General features: G+C 39.7%; 1 protein-coding gene across 10 annotated transcripts in view; it reads right to left on the bottom strand.

Moving 5' to 3' along the window:
* The window catches only part of pals2a (protein associated with LIN7 2, MAGUK p55 family member a), a 228,761-nt gene that overhangs the window by 115,123 nt on the left and 93,368 nt on the right, over nt 1–20,270 (bottom strand). Inside the window, exon 1 of one of the 10 annotated variants that reach the window (XM_080206853.1) lies at nt 13,574–13,592. The exons of the other annotated variants lie outside the window; for them this stretch is intronic. The gene's annotated coding sequence lies outside the window, so the exon portion shown is untranslated. Of the gene's footprint in view, nt 1–13,573; nt 13,593–20,270 lie in introns of those variants that run through there. 10 annotated transcript variants of the gene reach the window in all.

Below are 20,270 nucleotides of genomic sequence, written 5' to 3' on the forward strand. Positions count from 1 at the left end.
AGGACAGTGTTGCTGGAATCAGCCTCAAGTACAGAGTGAATGGGAAGCTTTTCAGCCTGACGAGACTTCAAGCAATTACCAAAGTGAAAGAGACTGTTCTGAGAGATTTCCTCTTTGTCGATGACTGCGCCCTGTATGCTGGCTCAGAGCCAGAGATGCAAGTCAGTATGGACAAATTTTCCATGGCTTGTGACAACTTTGGACTCACCATCTCCCAAGCAGTGACTATTGATGCAGAAGTTAACTGCAGAATAGCAAAGGCAATGTCTGCTTTTGGTAGACTGTGCTCCACTGTATGGGAACGCCGAGGAATCAGTCCAGCAACAAAACCAAAGGTCTACAGCACCGTGGTACTCACTACCCTCCTGTATGCCTGTGAAACGCGGACTGTGTATCAAAGGCATGCAAGACAGCTCAATCATTTCCACATGACTTGTCTTCGCAGAATATTATGCATCTGAAGGCAAGACAAAGTACCAGACACTGAAGTTCTCTCTAGAGCAAGTTTACCATCAGTCCACACGTTGCTGATGAGAGCGCAGACCCAGTGAGCAGGTCATGTCATCTGTATGTCAGACTAGCACATACCCAAGCAGCTCCTTTTTGGGGAACTCTCTGCTGGAAAATGCTCGCATGGAGGGCAGGAGAAACATTTCAAAGGCACACTCAAAGCCTCCTTGAAGTCGCTTGACATTGACACGACTACCTGGGAAATGCTGGCACAAAACCGCTCTACCTGGCGCTGCCTCATCCACAAAGGCTGTCAAGCTCATGAAGCAAGGTGTATTGCTGAAGCACAACTTAAGCGTGAGCTGCTCAAGTCCAGAGCCACCAGCGCAACAACTACAGTGACTACACAGGTCTGTTCAATATGTGCCAGGACATGCCGTGCCCGAATTGGCCTGATCAGTCATCTTCGGACACATCGCAACCAGCCTCAAAATGACTAATGGTGTCGAAGTCCTCATCAATGATGATGGACGAACAACATTGGCATGGATACAGAATTGACTAATGGGCAGGGAACAGCGAGTGGGGATCAGGGGTTCCTTTTCAAACTAAGAGCAAAATACTGTGGATGCTGGAATCTGAAACAAAACTGTTGGAAAATCTCAGCAGGTCTGACAGCATTTGTGGGGAGAGAATAGAGCCAACATTAAGTTTAGATGACCGTTTGCCAGAGCTCTGGTGGTTTCCAGGTCTCCAGATTACCAACAACCTGTGATGGCCCCTCCACACAACACCTACCAACACCTCTACTTTCTCAAAAGGCTAAGGAAATTTGGCATGCCCGTTACAACTCTCACCAACTTTTACAGATGCACAAGAGAAAGCATTCTTTCCAATTGTATCACAGCTTGCTTTGTCTCCTGCTCTGTACAAGACCGCAGGAAATTACAAAGGGTCGTGAACAAAACCCAGTCCATCATGCAAACCAGTTTCCCATTCATTAACTCTGTCTACACATCTGCTGCCTTCGAAAAGCAGCCATAATAATCAAAGATCCCACACATCCTGGATGTACTCGCTAACACCATTTTCTGTAGGGAAAAAGATACAAAAATCTGAGGTCACGTACCATTCTACTCAAGAACAGCTTCTTCCCTGCTGCCATCAGACTTTTTGAAGGGACCTACTTCACATTAAATTGATCTTTCTCTACACTCTAGCTACATTCTGCACCCTTTCCTTTCCTTCTCCAGGAGTGTTATGCTTTGTCTGTAAAGTGCACATGAAACAATACTTTTCATTGTATACATGTGACAACAATAATAAGTCAAATCACAACATGTTTTCTTGTCTAACTTTGTGTCATCTGCATATTTAGTTACTATGCCTACACTTCCCTCATCTAACTCTTTGATAGAAGTTGTAAAATGTTGAGACCCTGCAGGACACCATTTGTCATATCCTAACAATTAGGCAAAGGTCCATTAACCAATCTTCTAACCATGCTAATATGTTACCCCACCCCACTCCTACATTAAGAGCTTTTATTTTACACAACCTTTGAAATGCCTTTTGGAGATCCAAGTACTGTCCATCTAGACACTCCTCTCTATCCATAGCACATGCTGCTCCTTAAAAGAACTCTAATAAATTTATTAAACACTATTTTCCTTTCATGAAACCATGCTGAGTTTTCCCAATTACCTTGAATGTGTTGAGGTGCCCATCTAATACTGCTTTAATGATCAATTCTAGCACCTTCCCCATGACAAATATCATGCTAACTGGCCTATAGTTTCCTGCCTCCCTCCCTTCTTGAATTAAAGGGTTACAGTTGCTATTTGCCAATCTGATGGAACCTTTACGGAATTTAGCGAATTTTGGTTAATTAACCCCAATGCATCTACTGTCTCATTAGTTATCTCTTAAGACCCTAGGATAAAGTCCATCAGAACCCAGAGAGTTGTCATCCGGAGTTCCATCATCTTACTCAATACCACTTTCCTAGTGATTGTAATTTCACCAAGTTCCTCTCTACCCTCCACCTCCCGATTCACGACTATTATTGAAATGTTTCTCGTATCCTCTACAGTCGACAGAAGCCAAGTATTTGCTCATTTCATCCATCATTTCCTTATTTTTTTTACTATCAACACCTTATCCTCATTCTTTAGAGGACCAACACTCACTTTACTTCCCCTTTTCTGTTTAAATAAGTGTAGAAATTTTTGTTATCTGTTGTTACATTCTGAGCTAACTTCCTCTCATCCTCTAATTTCTTTCTCCTGATTAACCTTTTACCTATTCTCTGCTGTTCTTTATATTCTAACCAATAATCTGACCTGCCCCTCAACTATACACTTGTATGCTTTTTCCTTTAGTTTGATGCTTTCCTTAATCTATTTTGTTAACCAGGGTAGTTGCTTTTCCTTTTAGATTTTTTTCTTTACAGCAGGAACGATTATTCTGAAATATCTCATTGTCAAAAACAAATCCTTCAGCACCACCCCATAGTAAAATGGCCTTTAAAATCTGGTTCTTATACACCATTTTGGCTATAATCCACCCTGCAATCACTGGCCTATCCTCTCACTCAAATGGCTTCAGGCTCGCCACTGTCTTGATGCAAAACCAGCCAAGTGCAGAACCAGCCAAGATACATCTCCAAATTTTTGTGACACTAAGCATTCATATGATTCAAAGCAACTTACTGGCACAAACAGACGTGAAAAACAAGCAATTACTGTCAACTGTTTCACAGGATGATTGCATTTGAATGAAGTAGCTTAACTCATTAATCTATTCCAAATACCTGCAAAAAAAACAGAATAGAACAGGGCAGCATGGTGGCACAGGGGTTTGCACTGTTGTGTCAGTGCCAGGGACCTGGTTTCAATTCTAACCTCAGGTCGCTGTCTATGTGGCGTTTGCACATTCTCCCCATGTTTGCATGGGTTTCCTTCAGGTACTCAGGTTCCCGTCACAGTCCAAAGATTTGCATGTTAGGTTGACTGGTAATGCTAAATTGCCTTAGCTTTAGGGGGATGAGCAGGGCAAATATGTGGGGCTATGGGGATAGACCCTGGGTGGAATTGTCTCAATTTATCTCCGATGCTCCAACTGTTCACAAGCCCCCCACACAAAAACCGGCTACACAGTTGATATCAGGGCTGGCTAAGGTGTACAAGAACAAAACAAGGCTTGTTCCAAATGGATGCACCTTACTTTTGGATCAAAAGCTGAAGTAGGACGACAGAGTGGCGAGTCCAAGCCCAGAGTTTAAATCCAAACCCCATCTCAGCAAGTTGCAGCTGACCAGCCTCCAGGCTAAAGTTCTTTTCTTATTCTTTCACAGAATGTGGATGTTGCAGGCTAGGATAGCACCAATCCCCATCTACTGCAGGGTGATGGATATCACAGGAAAATGATGATGGAGTTGACCAAGGAGGTGTCTTGACCCTGTGGGTGCCACTCCCTGCTGGAGTCTGCCAAGGAACTAAGGGCAATGGAAGCCCTTTAAAATCAGGGAGAAAAAAAAGAGGCTAATGTTGCAAATGCAGAAACAGAAATGGCAAACTTGTTAATTAATTACTTTATAGCCTGCATTACAAGTTGCTGGTGAGAGTGGGAGTGAAGGTCATGAAAGGGGTTGCCATCATTTTACAATCTTCCCTAGATCCTGAAAGGTGCCAAAGAATTGGAAAGCAGTAAGTGGACAGCCTTACTCAAGAAAAAAATGCAAGGACAATCCCGGTAACCACAGGTCAGTTAATTCAACATAAGTGATGGGTAAGGCTTTAGAAACAATAATCAAGGTATTAAAAAAAAATTCAATGGGTATTTGCAAGTTAATTAAGGAGAACCTACACAGATTTGTAAAGGGCAGATCATGCTTTACTAATTGTTGCAAAGGTGAGTAGATTAATTGTAGATTGGTATTTGTAAAATTGTAAAATGCTATGGAAAAAGCATTGCACGGTCCCTTTAAAAAGGTGGTGCTTTTTCTGTGCTTGGGAAGTTTAAAAAACGCAAGTGCATATAGAATGCTCAAAATGAAATATTTGAGTCAAAGGGCCAAGCAACCATGTTACCAAGGCAACATGCTTTTGAATTTTTCTGAATTCAGTCAATTTGAATTACGCACTTAGATACCAAGAATCTATTAAATTTGAAAACTTAGGATCAAGCCTATTGTGGGGGATATTGATATGTCATCACAGGTATAGAAAGAGGGCAGTGAGACAAAAGCAGAGAGCAACTGCCAAAGTAACAGCTCTTAGCTTCATTCATGTCTTAAGAGAAAGCACCATCTCTATAGCGAAGGTGCCAAAGAAAGAAGAATCAACAGAGAAGGCCCAAAATATTCCAGATGACAATATCTGGTTGTAAGTTAGGGAGTCATTAAAATTCTACTTTTTTTGTTAAGTGGGAATTGTATTTATCTGAACAGCATTCCATTAGAATCATGTTTTATTCGGTTTGTTAATAGTTTAGTTAACTTGTTCACTGTTAATTAGATAAGTAAATTGTTAATTGTTGATTTTAGAGACTGTGCGTCAGGGATTTATTTTGATTTAATCACAAAGTTGTTGAAGAGCAGATCATATCACTTCACACTCATTTTTACAGATTATAGGGTGAGGTACTCCTCTAAGTGGTTCGATGTTAGTTTTTGGAGGGAGGATCCACCTCTGCTATATGACACAAATCTAATTGCATTTTTCAATAATAGTAACAGTCAAGGAAGATAATGTTATCAATGTGAATTTTATCTGTACAAATTTTTAAGATGACATTTGACAAAGGCTAGTCAACAAACTTGGAACAGAATAATCAATGACAACTTGTAAAAAAGAATTTATCTTACAGACAGAAAACAGATTGGAGGATGGTAGGCAGTGGAGTTCTCTCAAGGGTCAGTGCTTTTTTGATGTAATACGTATTATATAGATATATATAAAAATAACTTGGATATTGAAATAGAATAAAGTTTACCAATGTTCCCAAATTTGGAGATGTAGCTGAAGTAAGCATGACAAAATTCAAGTGCAACTGGACTAAAAGCAGACAGAAGTTAACACAGAAGAAGAGTGAGGTGATGCATTTGGCAGAAGGGATAGGGAGAGGTTATTTTAACGTATTGGCACAGTTTTAAAAGGTGTGCCGGCGCAGAGGAACCTGTGGGTTCACATGTATAGATCTCTGAACGTAGTAGAACATATTGAGAGAGCAGTTAGCAAAGTGTGTGGGATCTTGGGCTTCATTGAAGTCACGAGATCAAAATCAAGAAAGTCAAGCTGAACATTTATAAAACTCTAATTAGACCAAGTAGAGTATTGCATCCATTTCTGATTACCACATTTTAAGAAAGATGTGAAGGTCCTCAAGAGGTGCAGAGATTTCCCAGAATTGTTTCAGGGATAAAGGAATCACCTACAACATTAGGTTGGAAAAACTGGGGTATCACCTTGAAGCACAGGAGGGTGTGAGAAGATTTTGTGGAACTGCACAAATCCATGCGGGGTTTGGATAAAGTAGAAAAAGAAAAGCTGTTCGTATTTAGTTTATGTTATAAATTTAAGGTTTTGGGCAAGAGATAGAGGGGGTCATGTGAGGAAAAATATATTTTTAATGCAGACAGTGTACCTTGAGTGTGGTGGAAGCAGAAACGATGAATGATTTCAAAAGATGGGTTCTGAAGATAAATAAACGTGTAGGTCTTATAGGGATACAGCCAACTAGAGAGCTGTCATGGACTTGATAGGGGTATAAGACTATGGCTACTACTACTACCTGTAGAGCTATACACAAGTGCAAATGACTGCTCCCATTCATTCTTCCCCTAAAGCAAATTAACGAAAAAGCAGAGAAGCAGATAAACAATCCAATAACCAAAACATGAAAAGGATTGGTTAAAGTATAACAAAGAATGTGGTTGACTCCCAAATGCCCGCTGTAACAGAGGGCATTAGGGATGGACAATAAATGCTGGCTCAGCCAGTGATGCCCACATCCCATTAATGAACAAAAAAACTCCCACAGCAAAGCATTAGGTAAAAGTATCAATAGAACCATCCTACATTGTTTGCAGAAGATTGGACAAAGTCCAACTCTTTCAATAGCAACGTAACCTACTAAATTATGGATATTCTATCAACACCACAATACCAAGCCGAAACAAAATTCACAAAGCCTTTAAGAGTAACTCAGCATAAATGCTCACAGGCAAGATCAGGAATACTATGAATATCTTTCATCAAACTGTGCAAAGAGACCTATTAGACATTTAATACGTACAAGTACAGAAGATTTATTTTAATACAATAAAATTTACTTTGATGCAACCAGCTTTCCAGATGGACAAATTTCTCACTAGTCCCAACTACAGTGACACTGATAGCAATTTGTCCCATTTAGAAGTGCAACAGATGTCATCTTTGTATTGTATGCATAGAAATAATTTTAAACATCCGGACAAAGTTTTTATTGAAAGTGTAGTGTATGCATGCATGGATTTCTGCGCAGCATTAGTTGATTCATTCAACATCCAAACTCCGCAAACCTGTTGCCCTTTATACCAACATTTCTAGATTCTTCAGTTCTAATCCAATAGCTGTTGGGTACTGAAAAGCTATTGCTGGAAAATTGAACTGGAAGGTTTCTGCAAGATGATGAAGAAACTAAGTCAAACTAGGCAGATCTCCTAAATTATTTAACAAAAATTAGCTTGTCACAATAAGGTTGTTTGTTTAAATAATAGTTCAAGTCATAAGCAGAAAATACGTTATTTGTTCCTAATGATTAATAAAATACTTGGGACAACTATATGCGAATGACTCATTTGGCACAATCTCCAAAAGCATAGTTTGAGTTGCTATGATATATCTAGTACAATAATTTTCAAATGGTGAATCATATTTTTAACATTATGGTAAGGGCTCCACTGCAATTGCTTGATGACTATATCAACAAAGTATTTATTGATAGTAAAAAAAAATGGATGTAATAAAATTAATTCAATGTACTAAAACATCATCTATCAACAGTTTCCCTAGTGTACCAAAAGGGAAATAATTTACATACTTTGAAGCAGAAAGATTTAGAGCAATAGGGAAAAAAAAAATCAGGGGGGAGAAACTAATTGGATAGCTCCAGCAAAAAGTCAGCATTGACATAATAGTTTGAATCTCCTTGTGCTAGATGATCCTATGAACCTGAACGAGTAGCTAAACAAAGAACAAAGAAAATTATAGTACAGGAACAGGCTCTTCAGCATGCACCGACCATACTGCCCAACTGAACTAAAACCCTCTCCCCTTACGGGAACCAAATCCCTCTATTCCCATCCTATTCATGTATTTGTCAAGGCACCCTTTAAAAGTCACTATCGTATTTGCTTCTATTACGTCCCTGGCGGTGAGTTCCAAGTATCCACTGCCCTCTGTGTAAAAAACTTGCTTTGTATGTCTCCTTTAAACCTTGCCCTTTGCACCTTAAACTATGCTCCGAGTAGCTGACTCTTCCACCCTGGGAAAAAGCTTCTGTCTATCCATTCTTTCAATGCCTCTCATAATCCTGTATATGTCGATCAGGTCGCAACCTCAACCTCCACCACTCCAGTGAGGACAAACAAAGTTTCTCCAACCTCTCTTCATAGCGAATGCCTTCCATAAATCTTTTCTGTACCCTCACCAAAGCTTCCACACCCTTCTGGCAGTGTGGCAACCAGAATTGAACGCTATGTTTCAAGTGTGATCCAACCAAGGTTCTATAAAGCTGCAACGTGACTTGCCTATTTTTAACTCAATGCCCCCGCCGATGAAGGTTAGCATGTCATATCCCTTCTTGACTACCTTCTCCACCTGCGTTGCTACTTTCAGTGACCTGCATACCTGTACACCCAGATCCCTCTGCCTATCAATCCTCTTAAGGATTCTGCCATTTACTGTATATTTCATCTGTGTTAGGCTTTCCAAAATGCATTACTTCATTTGTCTGGATTAAACTCCATCTGCCATCTCTCTACTCAAGTCTCCAACTGATCTATATCTTGTGGTATCCTCTGATGGTCCTCATCTCTATCCACAATTCCACTAACCTTTGTGTTGTCCACAAACGTACTGGTCAAATCAGTTACATTTTTTTCCAAAATCATTTATATATATTACAAAAGGTCCCAGTACTGATCCCTGAGAAGCACCACTTGTTACAATTCAGAAATGCACCCTTCCACTGCTACCCTTGTTTTTTATGACTAATCTTGGGTTCTTGGATCTCCGGGATCTTGGGTTCACGTCACATTATCTGTAACCCTCACGACTTGCCTGGGCTTGCAAAATCTCACTAACTATCCTGGCTGAAGAGAATACGCATCTCTTTAACCTGTGCTTACCCTCTCTCCATTCACAATGTCTGTATCTTTAAGACTTGATTGCCTTTAAAGACGCGCATTCTGACCATTATTTTGTAAATGGAGTTTGTGTCTTTACATGTCCTGTTTGTGAACAGAACACCCACCTGATGAAGGAGCAGCGCTCTGAAAGCTTGTGGCTTATACTACCAAATAAACCTGTTGGACTTGAACCTGGTGTTGTGAGACTTATGATTGAGCCAGTTCTGTATCCATCTCGCCAGCTCACGTCTGATCCTCTACGACTTCACCTTCCATACCAGTCTGCCATGAGGGACCTTGTCAAAGGCCTTACTGAAGTCCATGTAGATAACATCCACTGCCCTACCCTCAATCATTTTTGTCATTTCCTCAAAAAACTCGATCAAGTTAGTGAGACACGACCTCCCTTTCACAAAACCATGTTACCTCTCAGTAATACATCCACTTATTTCCGAGTGGGAGTAAATCCTGTCTTGAAGAATCCTCTCCAATAATTTCCCTACCACTGATGTAAGGCTCACCGGCCTGTAATTACCTGGATTATCCTTGCTACCCTTCTTAAACAAAGGAACAACATTGGTTATTCTCCAATCCTCTGAGACCTCTCCTGTGGAGACGCCAGCGTTGGACTGGGGTGAACACAGTAAAAGGTCTCACAACACCAGGTTAAAGTCCAATAGATTTATTTGGTAGCACAAGCCACTAGCTTTTGGAGCGCTGCTCATTCATCAGGTAAGTGGGAGTTCTATTCACAAACAGGGCATATAAAGACACAAACTCAATTTACAAAATAATGGTTGTGATATTCTCCACCAGTCAAGTGGAGTGTAGCTCCAACAACAAGCAAAGGGGAAAAGGATTTGAATTATACAGTGAAGGACAAAAGTATTAGTGCCAGTCTTCACAAAGCTGATTTGGAGGAAGCACTGGTTCAGCATTATGATGTGATAGAGCCTGAATCTTCCGATAAGTTGGGTCATTCATCACAAGGTGTGAATGTGCCTTGGACACGAGAGGAGCCCCAACACGTGCACATGGACAACACGTATCTGGGAAGTTTAATCTTTCAATTGCCAGTCATACCCCACCTGAACTAAGGAGGGGATGAGCATTGTCAGGATGGAGGGGCGGTAGTGATATTATGTGGTTTGAGGTCGACAGGTTCATCTAAAGATAATGTAAGTCAATGAACTAAGGATGGACTTTAAACAACCATGCCTTCAGTTTATGACAAAAAAGTGGGCTTTGCTTCGCTGGAATTAAGCTTGTCACTTGGCCTCCCTATTCTGTTCATTGCTGGATTTGAACTGAAGCCAGGACCAAGAGGCGCAAAGGCTCCAACATTAAATGGTAAGTGAATGGTGTAGCTACTCTGCCAGTGACCAGAAGGTCTGGGCCAGATAGAAAGTCTGGCAGCATATGATTAAGGGACGGTGCAGAAGCAGATGTGTGTGCCATCAACAATACATATAAAAGCTGACCATGTGCCTGCACGTGTTGTGGAGGGGCAGTGCAAAGATGCAACAGAGATGGTAGAGAGCAAGAAACCCTTAGGAAACTTGAAGTAACACTCACAGGACAGAAAACACTTCTGAAGATGCAAAGTCTTGAATTTGAATGTACAAGAGTGCGGTCTCACAAGGGTAGATGGGAAAATGTAAGGCAAAGAAAAGACAATCAATGAATATGGTGCAGTCCACAATACAATACTGTGCAGAGATTGAGGAGGACACTCTTCCCGCTCAGAAAGGATAGTAGGACTAGGGGGCACAGCCTCAAGATAAAGGGGGGGCAGTTTAGAACAGAGTTGAGGAGGAACTTCTTCACTCAAAGGGTGGTGAATCTCTGGAATTCTCTGCCTGTTGAAGTGGTGGAAGCTACCTCGCTAAATATTTTTAAGACGCGGGTTGATGGGTTTTTGATAAGAGATGGGATTAAGGGTTATGGGGAGAGGGCGGGAATGTGGAACTGAGCCACGACAGATCAGCCATGATCTTATTGAATGGCGGGGCAGGCTCGAAGGGCTAGATGGCCTACTCCTGCTCCTGCTCCTATTTCTTATGTTCTTATGTTCTTAGAAAAGTGCCCCATCGTCTGAGTCACAGATATTAAGCAGAAATTTGAGTCCAAAAGTCATGGGGCCAACTTTACAGGGATAACATTTCCGACAGATGGACATGTGCCTGTGATCCAGACCCAAAAAAAGGCCATGGCAATGGAATGAACTAAAAAAGAAATAACTCAAAAAAATTCACAGTAAGTGCCTAACATTTTTTTTTAAATATTGCAAACTGTATATACATTTCATCCAACACAATATAAATATACACCATGACGAACTACAATATTTCAGATTGAAATCACTGCTTATTGTTTGAATCACTAGACAATTCACCCTAATCACATATCAACGTATGGATCTTCCTCATCATCACATGTAGAAACGATAACTTCAGAATTATCATTCCACAACATCCAACTGTCCATGTTTTTCAGATACTGTCCTGGAAAGTTTTACTTCTGCACATATCCAGGACTGAACTACAGTTGTAAGACCACAGAAAATAACTTCCACGTGGGTGCTGACTGATCCATATTATTGACTACATCATTGACAAGGTATGGTTTGAACATTGATTTTTTTGTGGGTAATTACTATATTACACTATGTTATTGTACCCCTGGTCTCAAATTCCTAGCTTATTTGATTCATTTCTTGCAACCACGTTCATCCCTCCAGTCTACGGATGACCACCACCTTTCTGAAACTTCTCGTTGGGGAGAGCTTTGCACTTGCATTTCACCACCAGCTGTAATTTTGTGCCATCCGCCATACAAGGTAAAACCACTGTGGAGCGCACCTCACCTTTACAAGGATAGTTTTTCCACAAATCTTGGTAACTGTCTTGCTTGCTGGAATGTCAATGTCAAGTGGTGCTTCATCCAGATTTTGCTCTTGATATCAAATAAAACAATCAAATTCCACTGTTTTGTTATTCTCAAGTACAAATGACAGACACTATGAAATTTGTGTTTTCTAGAAAAAATACTAAGCTCCACCTTTTCATGAATCTTATTTAACACCTGGCACTGGCCTTGAATTCTGAAATCCAATCTTTCTCACTTCTCTGAACACAAGAAGTCAGATAGTTTCATGGGTGATGTGACTATTTTGCCGTTGCTTGTTCACCCATTCTGCCACTTCTTTTCTCCAGTTTAAACTGAGCTACGTACTTCTTATTCTTTCTTGAAGACATTATGATAGATCACATGGTACACATTAGTCTACTGGGAAACTGTTGTTAGAATTGGCAGAGAAAAGGTGTCTACATGGGCCTTTAAATGAATGAACTGTCGTAATTAGCGGTAAGTAATTGGTAATCAAAACACAGCCTGATTCCTGAAAAACTAGGGTGGACTTTCACATTAGGTATATGAAAATGACATTATTAAACCAAAAATTATGGGACCACTTTTAAGCAAGATCATTTTTTTACATGAGTACCTGCAATAATTTGTAATTTTTGGCCAGTGCTGACTACCATTTGAAAATGATGGTCTAAATCTAACTTCATACAGAAGCATTTCTGAAGAAACATATATCACACCAAACTTTCTAAAAATAAACTGCTTGAATAAAGATGAACATCTGCTCAAGGGTACTTATTCTACTTATCTATGATCCACAGTCTCGGATGGACAAATGGAAAGTCAGCGTGTAGGATACCTATCAAAAAATATCTATCTCTCCAAACAAATTAAATCGATGTAAAATTGTTACCTTTGCCAGAAATGCTGTCAAATTTTAATTTAAAATGATATTGTTCCAGTTATCAACAACTTTTTAAGAGCTGCATCTGATTAGCTTTAAAATGATCAAAAAGAAATTTGGTTTATTTCTGACAATCCTTTCAGGAGTCAACGACTTATCCTCTATTTTACTTGTTGCATTTTACAGAAACAGCTAATAACATTTCAAAAAGAAATAGAGATCACAGACAAAGTTCTTGCATGCAAGTAACAAATTAGATCTGATTTGGTGAGTTCAGCAAAACAGAGATATGATTTCCTATAAAAGAAAACGGGGAGCGTCATCCGATCAGGTGCTATTCAAATCCACTGTATTCAGTAAACATAAAAAGGCTTCCAACAACTATATTTGAGTCTTCATGGACACTCAACTGCAAACATCCAAAACCCATGTTTTCTACATTTTGTTTCTCTTCGATGGTTAAACAGCAGGTGTTCAACGCAACCAAAACTAAAGCGATGGAACATATCATTTATCATCAATAAAAAAAGCAAATGTTAGTTACACCAAAACCACCAGCATTCACTGCCATTACTCCAGTGAAACAAGCAGCAATTTCTGGAGTCCACAAATGCTCAGTATAATGTGGAAATCCAGGAATAACTGGAACTTGGAATTGCTATCAGTGATTCTACTCTTCTCCAGAGTGTCTGCTGCTGCAGCCCCTCCAGACTGCAATCAACGGAAATTAACTAAATCGATGAGAACTTCCATTTTCATGCTGGTAGATTTGCTGTAAAAGTAACTAGATTTTAAAACAGCATACTCACTTCATAATTACTGCTAAATATCCTAACTGGCCCTGTAAAGCTAATTTTATATTTGCAGAATGTCAAATTTCTCCAGAAATTATTAGAAGTTCCCCATTTTTTAAATAAGCTTAGTTTTTATTTTAATCTTTGTTCTAGCTTATACCTTACCTCAATCATGCTCATTTATTTCACTCCCTGAAAATATCCTTCGGTTTTAACTGGAATTAAGTGCTTTTGATTTCTTGGTTTGCTATGCTATGCATGAATTTATTAACGTGACTAGCTGCTTATCTGCTCACTGACCTCTGCTGCTGCTGCTGCACACTAAAACATCCCCTTCGCTTGCTGCCTGATTTAAACTGTCATTGGGAGAAGGAGAAATCCATGCAGCCCAGATCAGTCGATCTTTGTGGGCAGCTTTCTTAGAGGTATTTCAATTTAACCAAAATTATAGCTGTGGAACACATCATTTAGCAACACAAAATAAAAGTAATCACTGCCATTTTTGAAACCGGTGACAGCTTCTGCAGTCCATGCCTACTCAGAGAGCGCCCTTGCTCAATAAAAATGAGGTTACAGGATAAGGCCAGGGTGGAAGCTCTGTTGGAGAGTCAGTGCAGACAAGATGGGCTGAATGGCTTCCTTCTGCACTGTAGGGTTCTATGATTGCTGACCCACAAGCAATCACAACTTCCACAAGCAATGTCTTACTACAGTTTTTGCACAGTTTATGCTATGATGTAAACTTTACAAACACAACATTTAATTATTTTACCAAAGGCCATTTTTAAAAATAGTTGTTGGAATGCTTTGCCTTAGGATTTTAATAGCAATTCTCTCAACAAGCTTTCTTGCCTTCATTAGTAAAGGTTTCCATGGAAAGTAAGAAATATTGAACGGACAGTAAGTAAAACTACCCAAATTTGATGATTTTGATTGAATAAATACATTTGCAAACAGGAACACCAAAGGTTACTAAAATCTTTTCCTCATTATAACTATTGTAAGTTTACAAAAAACAAACTAATAAGCTAATAGTACCAATGTCAATGCACCATCAACATCTTGGAAACTGGATTAATCAAATTAATGCCAAAATTCTATTGCCCCACCCGCCACAGAATCGGAGTGGGCAAAGGGTGGACATCGGAAATACCCATTGACTTTGGGTGGCAACTTCCAGTCTCACTCGAGTGAGGCTGTAAAACAGAATAGTCTATGACGGATCTACTGAGCAATTGCTCATGATTCCCTCAAAAGACTCACCAATTATGCAGCTAGTCAGGCCATTTAACCTCTTCCCCTACACTAGATGATAACCACTACAACTGTACTGTATCTACACTATGTGCAAGAAACTTGCCAAAATTACTTCGACTGTACCTCACAGCCCTGCACGTGTAGAAAACACAATCACTGCCCAGCTGTATACAGACCACTACCCCTTCATAGTTACTGGCTCAAAAATGTGGAATTCTTTACCACCGCAAGGCATCATCACTACAAGCGCCAGAATAGAATGGTTTAAGAAAAAAGTCTCTGCCATTTTCTTAGAGCAACTAGGCATGGTCAGTAAATGCAGTTCGAGAGATCAAAAAAAAGTGGAAACGTTTGTCATAAGGTTGAGAAAACTACTAGCTAGAAATACTAATAGTTTGGTTCTACTATTTTTCTTCAAATAACTCCAGATTATTTTCATGAACAAGGGTAAATTGGTCAATATACTAATTGGTCAATAATATTATATTAATTGGTCAATACAACATAGCAATTTAAAAATGCTGCATCAAGAGACTGAATGAAAACTTACCATTAAACGGCAGTTTAAAGGTCTGACTGAAAACTAATGTGAGGTAGGTTCTCTTTCCACATAGAACATAGAAAAACTACAGCACAAACAGGCCCTTCGGCCTACAAGTTACGCTGATGATATCCCTACCTACTCGGCTTACCTATAATCCTCAATTCTATTAAGCCCCATGTACTCCTCCAGAAGTCTCTCGAATTTGCCTTCACCACCACCGAAGGCAGCCGATTCCACTCACCCCCTACCCTCTCAGTGAAAAGCTTACCCCTGATATCTCCTCTGTACCCACTCCCCAGCACCTTAAACCTGCGCGTAAGATATAAATCTATATAATATATTTATGATACTTTGTTAAAAAAAATGTGATTTATGCTGTATGTTGAGAGATGGGGTCTAAGCACGATAGCAAAGCCTGACTGCACTGAGATCAGGGCACCTTTTTTTAAATGGAGCCCGAATCAAAGCAAAAATTAACCTTCCCCCATGATCAGAGCCAGCATCTCCTTTGAAAATAAGCCTATGGGGGAAAATACATGGCAATGAAAATCTTTGATAATATTTAAAGATATTAAAATCAGGTTCACGCCCATTGTGGGTGTGAACCTGATTATGTTGATAGTGAGCGGCAGCAAAAATTAGAGATCATGATCTCGCCAGTGAGGTTCGTGACTTCTGAGTTACACCAGATCTTGAACCCCTGCTCCCATTTCCGTGGAAGGAGAGCGCGGGCTCAAGATCGCCCCCATGGTATCAGAGCAATCTCTATCAATAGTGACTGTTTTACCAGCAATAACATTTAAGCATTTCTCTGGATAGAATTACGAGTTGGCTGAATTTCCACCAAGAGGAAGATCTGCTGCATCTCCAACAAATATTCCATAATAGCCAGAAGTGATTATATCAAATCATGGCATTTTCTAGCCTGGCACAAACTGAAAAATAAATTATTTTGTTTTATAAATGATACAGAATGGGAAGTCTTCCCATATTAATACAAAAGGAGATTGGGCAGCTTTAGAAAGGCCTTACCCCCAGCTCTCTGTCCAATTTCAAAAAGGGAGAGCACCAAGAACTAGCTTGGCAATGAGACAACCTTTCATGATCCGTATTAGCAACCCCTTCCCCCAACATTCCAAATAACTGTCCACTGGCTAGACTCAAGTCCTCAACTGCTGCTCAGCAACCCTAAGTCACCATCCTTGCAGGCCCCAAGCTTTCTTTTATCAAATGAAAAAACTCACTTGATGGATCGTGGAAATGCTGTCATTGGATTGTGGTGGACACAGTAAGAAGTCTCATAACATCAGGTTAAAACCCAACAGGTTTATTTGGAATCACAAGCTTTCAGAGCACTGCTCGTTCATCAGGTGAATTCCAAATAAACCTGTTGGACTTTAACCTGGTGCTGTGAGACTTCTTATTAACCTTCCAATACCTGCATTGTAGACCAGTGACTTCAGCCTGCAGAAGACTGCCTGAAACTTTGCAGCTGCTAAAAAATAGTGAGTTACCCAAAGGAAAATAGTACAAAATATAAACACAAACACACTACTAATGTAGCAAACAAATTCTCAAACTCCAGGCAGAAATGAAAGAATATTAGATATCATGGGCCCTCCAAAGTACAAAGACCACAGATTGTTCATCCTGCAGTAAGGATACTCCATGTGCAAGAAAAAAAACTAACTTCATGAGGTAAATCAAAGAAAAGGTTTAATAAAGAAACTTCACTACATCACCACTTAGACCACACCCTGGGCCACAAATGCTCTCCATAATCCCCATCTGCTTTCTATTTTTACACTGTCAGCTGACCATCACATCATTTTGCCATTGGTTACATTGTCTACCAGTCAGCTGGTTAGCTGACGCTCACAGCATGTTATCATTGGTTACATGAGTTTGAAACCTAGGTCATGGGTAATGACAAATGTTACACCAACAGCAATGCATAATTTGTCATAAACCTACAAGCGCAAAAGCTTTTACTGAATTTAGAAGAACTTTTAGTGGGAAAAGACAATGGAACAGCTTGACACCTCCAGAAACCAGGAATCAAGTTTAGTGTAAAGGAAATATTACCGATATATTAGAGGAATCTCAGCTTTCAACCTTCAGGACTATTACATGACTTTTAAAAAAGGTTTGGTACTCATGGGCAGTACAATGGTTAGCACTGCTGCCTCACAGCGCCAGAGATCCAAGTTCGATTCCTGGTTTGGGTTGCTGACTGTGTGGAGTCTGCACATTCTGTGTCTGCGTTTCCTCTGGGTGCTCCAGTTTCCTCCTACAGTCCGAAGTTGTGCGGGTTAGATGAATTGACTATCATAAATTGCCCCTTAGTTTCATTGAGATTGGCAGGGTAAATATGTGAGGCTATAGAGATAGTACCTGGGTGGGATTGTGTTCGATGCAGAGTCAATGAGCCAAACAGCCTCCTTCTCCACTGTAGGGATTCTATGAACAAAGCTTTACACTGCTCTCATGACAGGTAAAAAGAAAAAAATCTTGACTGAATTCCATGTTTGAGGCAGACTTTCTGAGGATGCAATAATGACTGGTATGAAAATGGATCCTTTTAAGCTGGAAAAAAGGCACATTGCTCAAGCACAGTAGAGCACTTTGTTCTGTACCTGGCTAAATCAACCAAGACTGTGGTTTACACTGCTTGTAATGAATTTGAAACTGTCCCATTCCAAACTGAAACCACTTCTGTCAATACTGTTTGGCTGATCAATCCTTTCAGCCATTTCTTCTATCTCCAGATGCAAGTTTGCTAAGTATGTGAATCTCCTTCAGGATGAAAGAGTGTGAAAACTTTCTACTGCTTATTTAAAAAAAACTGCATTCATAAAGGACAGGATTTAAGTTTAAAAATAGTAAATTATGAACGTTACAGGACATTTTTGTGGCAGATGGCAACTTTTCAGGCAAAGTTTTGTTAGAGCTTGCAGTACTATTTTTAATTGTAAGTTTATTAAAAATATGAAATCATGCAGAAACACAATGCAAGAGAGCTCACTTAAATGCTTACTAAGCCCACCATTTTGATGTTCTTGAGCGCTCTTGGTAAACAGCAATACCGGGAAGCTTTCCCACTTTTGGGAATGCTTTGTCAGCAATATATCATCTGAAATACAGAATACACAGATGCAGGATAAAGCTCCCTTTACTCTGCCTCAGTAACATGGCACCCATGGAGCTCAAAAGAATGATCTTTAAAATTTTTTTTAGACTAAGGCTAGATTATTTCTGATCACTTGCTTTTAAATACAAATGTAAACATTTTTGTGTTGATTTTGATGTTTTCATAAGCTGTATATAAGTAGTGTTTCCTACTGCACAGAGCGATCAGCACATAGTGATCTGGTAACTGAGTGCTAAATTGGGAATTTGGTGCAGACGGTAAGAGGTTTTGCTTTTTGTTTTTTTTCCTTCCAGTCGCTGGTAAGTGTTCTTGTCTCCAAGCAAAGAAACTGGGATGTGCAGGTTAGAGGAATTAGCGGGTAAATGCGTAGGGATATGGGGATAGGGCCTGGGTGGGATTGTGGTCGGTGCAGACTTGATGGGCCGAAGGGCCTGTTTCTGCATTGTAGGATTCTGTATTCTGTATTCTAAACAATTACATGAGAGAGATCTATATCCCATCAGGCTAAGCTGGATTCAAATCCAGATTCCAGAAATTGCAAGTCATCTTGGAAACTACTCTCTTTTTAATTAGTTGTTCAGTAGCAGTGGCCATCACCCATCTATATATTCAACCAGTCTAAAAGAATAGTTTTAGTTCATCAACATTACTAGTGCCAAAGCCAAAAACGACCTGCTGAATACAAATAAAATTACCTAACTCAGCAAGATTCAGTGTCAGAAAATCCATATTCCTTCTTAATACAATGGAAACTAAAAAGCACTTCCACAGTTGTACAATTTTACATTCCTGTTTCACTGCAAGTCTTAATAATGTGCTGGAAGCAAAATGTTCATTGCAACGTCATTCCAGTCATACAGACAGTTATTTTCTGGAAGAACAGGTCAGTTTCCTGCAGCTAGGCTTTCCCAACATCAAGCAGTTTTGGTGCAGATGGATGTATAAATCAAAAATCTGTCTGTTGCATTATAAGTCTGTAATGTGGTTAACAATGTTGATGAATCTGTGCTCACCACTAATTCCACAGATCAAATGGTTGAATTCATTTTAAAAAACTATTTTTACCTACCCATTCCCTCCACCTTGGACAATTTATTATTCACCCAGCCATTTAAGTTTTTGCAGACTGCATCCTTGTTTCCAGTTGTTCCATGACACTACATATGAGCACTGAAAGCTTCATGCAGCCACCAGCTTTGCTGTCAAAACTAACCATTTCCCATACTTCCCCCTTTGAATAGCAAAATTATTAGTGCCATCTTTGGAGTAGCTTTTTATAATTCAAGCCGCCACTTAAAAATTTAACTTTTCGTAAGCAGAACTTTGATAACTCAAAACTTACTGTTCATGTGTGATGAAAAGATGTCTTGGACCGGGATACACTCTAACCCATGGGTAAAAATGCAGATTAAGTATGGTCAGCCCACAGTGTACAATACTTCAATTGCACCACTGGCTAAAATGAGCTGTCTGACCACATATTTCAGGTTAACTTATAAGGAATAGACATCCAGATAAATTACATCAATGGATTAAATGGTTATACAGGAAGAAGGCACAGCATTTTAAGGTGGCATAAAATGCAGCAGCAGAGAGTAGAGAGATAGAGTAGCAATTCACATAAGGTCTAGAGAACCAGGAACACTAACCAGCTTAAATAGGAAGAAATGAGCAAGTAAGCAGCAGGGGCATTGACACCTATAAATTTGACAAAAATATCCAAAGAACAGCACAGGGAGTGTTAAAGATTCCAACTTGGGATCTTTCAGAATGTTTTGTTCAATACTGGAGAGTCATACAAGGAAATTAAAATATATTTTCATGCACAGCTTGTTCAGGTTCTAACACACGGATCTGGTCCCACGCTCCTGGGCATTTGACACCTATGCAATAAATTCCTGACTGCAATG

Source organism: Carcharhinus amblyrhynchos, chromosome 2 (assembly GCF_965287045.1).
Source record: "Carcharhinus amblyrhynchos chromosome 2, sCarAmb.v2.hapA, whole genome shotgun sequence".
NCBI lineage: Eukaryota > Metazoa > Chordata > Chondrichthyes > Carcharhiniformes > Carcharhinidae > Carcharhinus > Carcharhinus amblyrhynchos.